Source organism: Poecilia reticulata, chromosome 21, assembly GCF_904066995.2.
Source record: "Poecilia reticulata chromosome 21, P_reticulata-male-v2, whole genome shotgun sequence".
NCBI lineage: Eukaryota > Metazoa > Chordata > Actinopteri > Cyprinodontiformes > Poeciliidae > Poecilia > Poecilia reticulata.
In genome coordinates, this window is record NC_088850.1 from 16,195,590 (window position 1) to 16,204,816 (window position 9,227).

General features: G+C 38.6%; 1 long non-coding RNA gene across 3 annotated transcripts; it reads right to left on the reverse strand.

Moving 5' to 3' along the window:
• Positions 1-5,127: 5,127 nt before the first annotated feature.
• On the reverse strand, positions 5,128-7,519 carry LOC145549759 (uncharacterized). Of its 3 annotated transcripts, none has more exons than XR_014085608.1 (4): positions 7,007-7,519; positions 6,266-6,588; positions 6,083-6,174; positions 5,128-5,299 (listed from the first exon to the last, which is right to left on the reverse strand). It is a non-coding gene; the product is annotated as an uncharacterized LOC145549759 (long non-coding RNA). The 3 variants fall into 3 exon arrangements; XR_014085609.1 differs by having other exon boundaries at positions 6,266-6,427; positions 6,527-7,519; XR_014085607.1 differs by having other exon boundaries at positions 6,266-7,519.
• Positions 7,520-9,227: the final 1,708 nt, after the last annotated feature.

The following is a 9,227-nucleotide window of genomic DNA, read 5'->3' on the forward strand; positions in this document are numbered from 1 at the left end:
GGGCTCAAGGAAATTATGATGTACGAGGCGCAATTTAGCCCCGAGGAAACGAGGGCGGATGGTGCAGGGGGGGGGTACGGGGGGAGGAGGCGGCGGTGAGAAAAAAAAAATCACCATGCCTGATTGTGGCCAAATGGAATTCAGATGAACTGAGCTTATTAAGACGTAGAAGGGATGGCGACGTGCAGGTAAGAAGTTTATCAGTGTTAATAAAACCTGCAGCCACCTGGTTCTTGTGAGGTCGCTCAGAGGGAATCAGGCTTCAGTCAACGAGTTGTGCGAGTGGCAACATGGCCTCCTTTCTGGGCCAGGTTTGATTCAGGGCCTTATTTCTAAATTCTAAGCACCACACGATAATTTCTGGGCCACTTTTTTTTTCTCGATAGGTGACGCCCAGGGATTTAAATCGATTCGTCTGAGAAGCTTTGTGGAGTCTTATTGTTGAGCTGAGCCAGAAAAAAAACATTCTGTAAAGATGCAGAAGAGAGGGTGGGGTGGGGGGAGAAAAATATTGACAAAGTGGTTTAAGTGTTCAGATTATGAAATGACATACTTTTTATGTCGAATTGAAATCCCCAATGAAATCTTAAATAAGGGTTAGTTTTACTGTTATTTCTGTTTAATCGTTATTTAGTCATAGTAGAATCTGATATTGTTTGCGGTACATATTTTGTGTTTGCTCCCAAAAAGAAAAGAGAAAAAAAAAAGCTAATAGTCAGATTTGACTTGGGTACGTTTGTCAAGAAATTAGTTGTCAAGGTGTCTGCATCAAGAAACCGACTTTAATTTATTCTCAATGGATCCTGCAGGATAGAGAATCAACTAACACTTAGTGATTGTTGTGCCTCAGAGCAATAGCTGCCATTTGGTAACAATCCAATAATAATTATGAAATAATAATCCAAGACCTTTTCCCGCGGTGTGAGCAACACAATTTTTCGTCACTAACCCGATTGACAGGTGAATGAGCTGCATATGCAGAAAAACTTCATGTGTGTCAGGATTGTTAAAACACAAGTTGGAAATCTGTGAGCAGAGATGCTGAGCAGCTGACCGCGGAGCGCATAGCTATACGGTTAAACTTCTCTTACATTTGTGTTCCAGTGCAAAATGTATACGATGATTCTGGACTCATAATCAAAAATGCATAGTTACTGCCGTCTTCGCGCCTTCGGTTTACTGTAGTCACAAATTGATAGATTTACCAAGACAGAATATGTATTTGTATTAATAAAGTTCAACATGGTTCCCTCAGTCAACAGGAATCTCTGGTGTGTTGCTACAAGCTGGGGGGTGAACATTGGAGAAGAAGAGCAACTGAGTAAAACTGAGCTTTATTTGAACGCGACTAGAAGACTGCTGGCTTTTGGTGAAAAGGGCTGAGAAAAGATGATAGCTTAGACTGAAAGCATTTTATAAATTATAAAAACTGTCTGTATTATTCATCAGTTCTGCGGTTGTAATCCAACCAGTGGATCTGATGATGGCAACACAGAGCACCCGTCATTCCTTTTCATGCGTCTTAAAACTCCCAAGTGCCTGCGCTGATAAGTTCACGGGTTGTCTTTGTTCCACACATTTCGGGCTTCTTTTGTTCTTATCTGCATGAACGCTTCTTTGATGATGACTGAGAAGGAGGAGGGAAATCACAATCACAGCTAAAAGGATACATATATTATTTTTTTTCTCTCTCTCTCTCTCTCTCTCTCTCTCTCTCTCTCTCTCTCTCTCTCTCTCTCCCAGCACACCAAATCTGCGCCCTTGTGGTGAAATACAAAAAAAAACTAAAAACAAAAAAAACACACACAAAGCTTTACAACTGGGACCAAGGGACCCCCTCAACCCCTTCATGCTGAAATTAAATGAGATTTTTTATTTATTTTTTACATCCAGAGGTAAGTCGAATCGAGGTAGGCAAACAAGCCGCTGATGCAGAAATTGAGCACTACCCCGGGATAATTACAGCTTTTAAAGCCCTCCTTTTAAACCAGCACAGCCCCCCCTCCCCCCCCTCCCCCCTCCGTCTGTGTCTTTCTCTTTGCATGTCTGCGCGCGACGGCTTCAACTCTCCGCTATGGATTTGTGCCTTTGTGGGGACCCGAGCGCAGCCGTGTGCTATGCTTGCTAATGAAGCCGAGAGATGAGAAGAAAGAAACCTTGTTTACTCAATGGAGATAACAACAGCTCAATCACCAACCTGACCCGAATCCCTAATTGGGATCATTATTAAACCGAGGACAACTAAACGAAGATAAGTTTCCAATTTGCATAGCAGAGCGGCGATAACTTGGCGCCGCGTGTCACCCGCTGGACAAGAAGTTCAATCACCGGCGCGAGCTAGATGTATCATTTAGTTACCTCGTGACATGGGACAAAAAGAGCGTTTAATCAAATTAGTCCTCCTTTTTATTAGCAGAGATGCATGAAACTTGGGAGTAAATACGCAATGCCGTTTTGGGGCGCATGCTAATCAATCTGCTGCTGCAGCTGGGAAACAGAATCCCGCAACATAGGGAATCGGAACCAACTCTGCGGTGGCTCTGGAAATCAGGTAAATCTTCACGGAAGCTCCGCTCCGCATCCCCTTTATCGGAGACCGGCTATAATCTGAACTGATCCGTTCTTCACAACACAGCAGAATCCGTCATATTGCTTTCTGCCAAACACTGACAGGTGCCGTCTGATTTGCGCCCGCTCGCATTAGCCAGTCGCACAACGCCGAGCTTAAGTGAAATGTCACTTTTCCTTTTTTTTCCCCCTTTCTTTTTTCCTTTTTTTTTTTTTTTTTTTTTTTTTTTACAGTGCGCGTGATTGCACACATCTTTCCGACGAATGACGCCGGTTCCAGAGGGGGGACCCACCGGAGTTATTTATTTATTTATTATTATTATCCGGGTCTGGATATTAATTTCACTCCGATCGGGCTGCAGTGGGGCCTCAGCGCATGAATGCACACAATCATATACGTGGCGCAGGCGAAACATCCGCTCAAGCCGTTGCTGGAGATTTCTTTATTGTTAGGAGCTCATTTTTGCATTACCGCGCCTCCGGAACCCAATTTGAAAATGAAATGTCACTTTCAGTCTCTACTTAGATGGTGATTACAGGCTGTCTCCGCATGGCTCAGTGCCTGTACGTTTAATCTGTACACTGTAAAAATAATTAGGGTGGTTAAACTTAAAAACTTGAGTTCAATTGCTGCCTTAAAAACACAAGTTAACGCAACTTAAAATAATGTACTTTTCCAACTTAGGATGCCAAGCTAGAAAAGTAGCCCAATTGATGATAAGTTATTGTTTAAATGTGATACCATAAGTTGAAATGACTAACTATAGAACATTATTCATTCTCAAAAACTTGAGTACTCTTGTCAAGTAAAATTACAATCATGCTCTATTTGAACTCAAATAATTAAGTTATACCACTTGTCTAATTAATGACTACTTGTTGTATGAACTTCATACTCCGAGTTTAAACAACTTGCAAAGTTACATTATCCATTCATAAAAACTTGTTTTCTTTTGTCAAAGTAACAAACAACTATATATACTTTCAACTCTAATTTCAAAGTTAAACTGACTAACTTCATTCATACCAATTCCCTTTTTGAGTTAAGTTAACTCAAGATTTTAAGGCAGCAATTGAACTTAAAATTGCAATTTAAGTAAACTAACATTTCCAAATATTGTTCACCTTCTCCACTAATAATGCCAAGTTCACCAGTTTCCTAAAAATAATTACACCAAATATGCTTCCATTTCAAATATCAAACATTTATTTTTATCTTTCTCTATCAAATACAAATGAGACAAGCCTTAAATCAAGTGTAACAGAAAACATTTGTCCAAGAAGCAGAAGTGTTGACAGTTATTGGAGGACCAAAACCGACAAATAAAAACAGAAAATTTTTTTGGACAAATATACATCTCAATAAATAAATGCACTTAAAAGGCACCAATTAAGAACTTTACCTAATGTTTTATAAATTTAATTGACCATCTATAATGTTCATATTCATTTTTCCACCTTAGTTCCAACAAATTATAGATTTTAGCACAATTTTGTTTATTGTTTTAAAAATTTTGTTTTTCCCCTTTACTTGTAGATTCATTTATGACTCTTAAATGTTTATTTTTTTATCATTTTTTTCCCCCAAAACTTTCCAGGTGTTGCTTTTACATGTCTCATGTTATTACTTTACCTTATGCATTTCTGCTTTATTATGCAAATAAGGTGGGCAGTGACATTTTTCTAATGTCAGCTGGCTGTGGGGGCCATCTTAAGGGGGCTATCCTTCTTGGGTAAGTTCAACTATTGGTCAACAGATCTGCACATGGATTCAGCTCCTTCCCGTCTGTTGACCAATAGTGGAGGAGCTGACCCAAGAAAGACAGCACACCTTATTTGCAAAATGAGGCATAACAAGACAGATATGTAAAAATAACATGAAATTAAAAAGACTTGGGGGAATGGGACACACACACACACTTAAGACATGAATGCATCTACAAGTAAAGGACAAACACACATATATATTAAATTATGTGCTAAAAATATAGTTTGTAGGAACTAAGCTGGAAAAATATGAAGGTAAATTATAAAAAAAAGGGGTTGAAGTTCTTATATTTATTTAATTTGTGCATTTTAAGTGTATTTATTTATTGGTCAGTTTCAGTCCTCTGTAGAAATTAGACCATTATTTTAAAAAATATTCTAACCATGTTCAACAGTGGCAGTGCAAAGTCAATAATACTAGCTACCATCTCTCAAAAACAGTCCAAAAAGTGCTAAACGATCAATCAGTGTTTTAAACTCAGGACAACCCTGAGAGGTTTTTCCACAAATTCAGCACAATGCTAAATGTTTTAGTCCATAACCATTAGTATTAATATTTAGTGCATAGAACAAACTAAAGAAATTCTTACAGGAACTCTTATGTAAGAAAATAAAACTGAAAACATACCATATGTTACAGTTTGTACCTCAGGATTTTGTTTCTCAAACCATGTAGTCGAGCTGAGGCCTGGTCTGGTTTGATCTTCATCACCACTCTCTGAAGAAACTCAAACGAATACTTTATGTCATCTGAATACTTGAGATTGACACAGTAGATGACACCCATAAGCGTAGCAAAGCCAAGTGTCACATCTTTAATGTTGTGAAGCACAATGGTCTCCTCCACCACAACTGCCACGTCAAAGACCTTGTGTGGGATGGCTCCCTGTTCACCATCTTCACAGGCAATCAGGAGACCAACCTGCATCCCCTTCATGGCATCATCCAGAAAATCAGCATGGGCCTTAAAAAGAAGAAATAATTAATGACATTTGTGTGCAAGTAAAGAATGCAAATACTCTGGTATCTTTATACTGCAAGTTTTTATGCTATTGTGAGGTTTAACAATCTGCATGTTTTGACACTTGTGGGTTTGTATGATGCACTTCTGTTCAGTCAGTGAATAGCCTGACACACACTCCCAGTTTGTCAAAGCATAGAGCATAATGGCAATGAAACAGGCCACTGTTGTGGATGAGGCCAACATCAAGAAGCTTTAGACGCTGAAAATAAGCCCCACCTGAAAAATAGCCAGTTTTGTATACACCATATTCAAAGTATTTTCAGGCTTCTACTTTGTCAGGTAAGTCCTTCTTTTTGACAAACTTTTTTCATCCACAGAACTTGTATTTTCATGCACATGAACACAGTGTGTGGCAGATTAAAAACCACTATGATGAAGCACTGAAATTATTCTAAAAATGTAGAACACTAGCAGTGTTTCCATTTAATGCATTTTTTTTATCATCAAATTTTTAAAATGTCAAAAGAAATTTAAAAAGAAAATGCAAATCAAGCATGTTTCCATCAACTGGCTTTGAGCAAAATCATTCAGGATACACAAAGTAATTACATCAGAGTTTGACATTATGCATGGCTGTAGTAAACAGGAAGTAATGTCTCTTAACAAGGACTAAAAATAAGTTTTTGCAAACACAAATGCTACAAAAAAAGTTTTAAAAAATGATAGCAAGAAAGAGGAATAGGCAAATATGTAAACAGTTTTTGTAATATTTGTTAGACTTACATCACACATCCAGATGACAGTTGATGGATCTTCGCCAGATATGTAGCATTCAAACCAAGCAGAGCAGCAGCCCTTCTCCTTTCATTTGTGTCCTGCAAGAGATGAGACATTCAGTAAGATGAATATATTTTAACAAAAATAACAAATATGCCTTGTTTTCTAGCCATCTTCAGTTCTGCTTACATCTTTTGCAAGGCAGTCCAAAGTGTCTTTGAGTGGCTGCTTCTTTCCAGATTTGGTTGCTGCTTTGTAGACCTCCAGCAGTCTCGGAACCAGGTCATCAAGTCCGTGAAGAAAAGATTCCAGAAGGTCTTTAGTGACGATTCTTGTAAATTCAGCCCTAATCTGAGGTGACAGAATATAAAACTTGTCTCAATAGGACACAGTTAACTCAGTCTTAAATCACTAAATCTCTTGATGGAACCAATTCAGTTGTGCGATTACCTGCCTCTCATGGAACAGAGCTAGCCATCGGGAAATAAGCTCTGTGATGTGTGGTTGATCTCCTACAATTTCAAAACAAAAAAGTATTTTAACATTTAATATAATCAGTAACAGCAGTGTGGGGCAAGGATACACGAAACAAAGGACACGGCTAATTACTGACTCACAGCCTTTACTGAAGCCGCTAACTCACCTGCACGTCCATGCAAAACTTTGGCCAAGCGCCACATATGTGCTTCTGAGGAAGTGTACAATACAAAAATCGTGGTAGCTGCTTGTATTTCCTCTTAAGAAAAGTTCTATAAGCGCAACCGAGTAGCATACTGCGTTTAGCTAGCTGCATTAACTAACTCCTGCCCTCGACAGTTAGCTGTTGTTTTATGTCCTGTGTTTAAACATGTAACAGACACGAACTTTTAGCTCTTAATAACATATTTTAAAAATGGATGGCATTACCAAAAAACGACAAATGCAGCTTACCTTACTTCTATGGCTCCAGCTCGCTTCGTATTTAGAAAAAATGCCCCGCCAAATTTGAACAGCCTTTGGGACTGATCAAGGTCTTGGTAAAATGGTATTCATCCGCGACTTTGCTTTCGACGTCCTTAATCTGGTCAGGTGGTATTCCTCCTCTTCATTTAATATTGCAATTCTAACTGGGATAGAGAACTTTATAAAGTCTTACTAAATCTTACATCATATTTAGTCTCTTATCAGATAAAGAGCGAATTTCCGGCACTATTTGGGTCTCGTATTAATATTGCCAGTGGTGATCAGTTTTTATACGATCCGGCTACCATTTTAAAACTCAGATTGTCAAGTTATGTTCACACATTTAAATTTATGTTTCATTGAACTGACTCACATTCTTGAGTTGAAATGCCAATAACTCGTGAAATTATGTTGAAATTACATAACTCATTATGTTAATTGGAAGTGACTTATAGAAAAGCGTTATGTCAACTAATGGAGGGCATGACTTTTAACAGTGTACCTTAAAAAAAACCCAGCTAAACTCAGGAGTTTAATTACAAAGGTAGAACAGGTTTTACATTTTACTGTGTGACATTATTTTTAATGGATAAGAATCTGTGTATGTTGAATTGAGAAAGCTGTCTTTCTCAGTGAATGTTACTTATGCATGAATCTTTTAAAAAAAAACCTCACAACTCCACATTAGTGGAAGCAAAACATGTCCCGGTTTTTAATAAATGTTGAGAAAAGTTTGTGCAATGTTCACTTTGAGCCTTTAAATATTCAACTGCAACATTATTTTATTTTATTTTTTAGAGTGGAATGATTAAAACAGACATCAGAAGCATGAATTAAATGCACAAATTTAAATTTATTGTGTATTTTTTCTAGATAATTGAAATGAGTCAATATCAAACGTGTGCATAGAAGCCATGTGATATTTAGATAAATGTCTCCTAGCGATGTTTTAACTTATACACCACATATTTTTTTGTAGCCACCAACACGGTTTTGGCCTTAGTGGATCTCAAACTATTCTGAAGATTGTAAACAATTTCATATTTCACCTGAAAATGACAGTTTTGGTCAAATTGTTGAAACTTGGGATGCCAGTAAACGTTTTGGCATCGAAAAAAACAGATTAACATTTAGCTTGTGGAACAGCCCTGATGTTAACTCTACTAAGAATTTGGGAACTATGAAAAAAAGCCTAGTGTATTTACACGAGCACTGCCATTTCTGACAACAAGAATGGGGCCGATGTTTTCACGTCAACTTTTTTCTATACGGCCCCCAAACACACAAAATAAAGGTCACACAGGCCATCTTCATTAGTATACTGTCAAATAACAGGGCGACAATTTTAACAACCACTTCCTTTCTTAGCTCGAAATAAAAGTTTCATGTACAGATAAAGGATGTCGAGCACTCATCTTCAGATGCAAGGCCCCCAATAACACACCAGACGACACGATGACAGCGACAGGAGAGCCCCTCACTTTGATGAGAGGTACTATTGCTTGCAATATCGCAAGATTTCTCGAGACGTTATCTTGTAACGCTCCAACTGGTGGAGCATTCGGTGCAATTGCAAATTGAAAGGGCAGAACAAAAGGAAAGAAAACTGCACGCATCTCTCTACTTCTTCATTTATAAACCAGCGTTCAGTCGGCGTAAATTAGCCCGGAATGTAAAAATGCCTCTGAAATCCTTAATTCATTAGGAGGCCGGGCGAGGACGGCTGAGGGGGGCAGATCTTTGAATTCTCATTGATGTTGCTCATTAATGTCATATATACAGAGCGCAGATAGTTCCACTTGAGCGAGCTCTCTACAGCAACTCCAAATTGGCACGTATAAAACAAGAAAATAGATTTGATCCATTACCTTGCCTCCGCATTCTGGCTGTCATTACCTATCCTCTATGAATCAGACATCAGACACCATTACGGCAAGGAGTGGGAGGATAACTACACACTCAAACTCTATCTTTTATACAAAGTAATATGTGACCCTGGTGGTTCAGTCAGACCTCGAACAATGGCGCGGAATACTGACGAGTTTGTGCCAGTCAGTTTTGTGCCTCTGTTTGTGCATATGTGGGAACTCGTGCCGCTTGAATACAGATGATCTATTATGGATATGGAGAGCTCTGAATGACGACATTTGGTATTCCTGCGGCTCAACAGCTAACGCTTACTTATGCACCGGCTGAACTAAGATGTCTG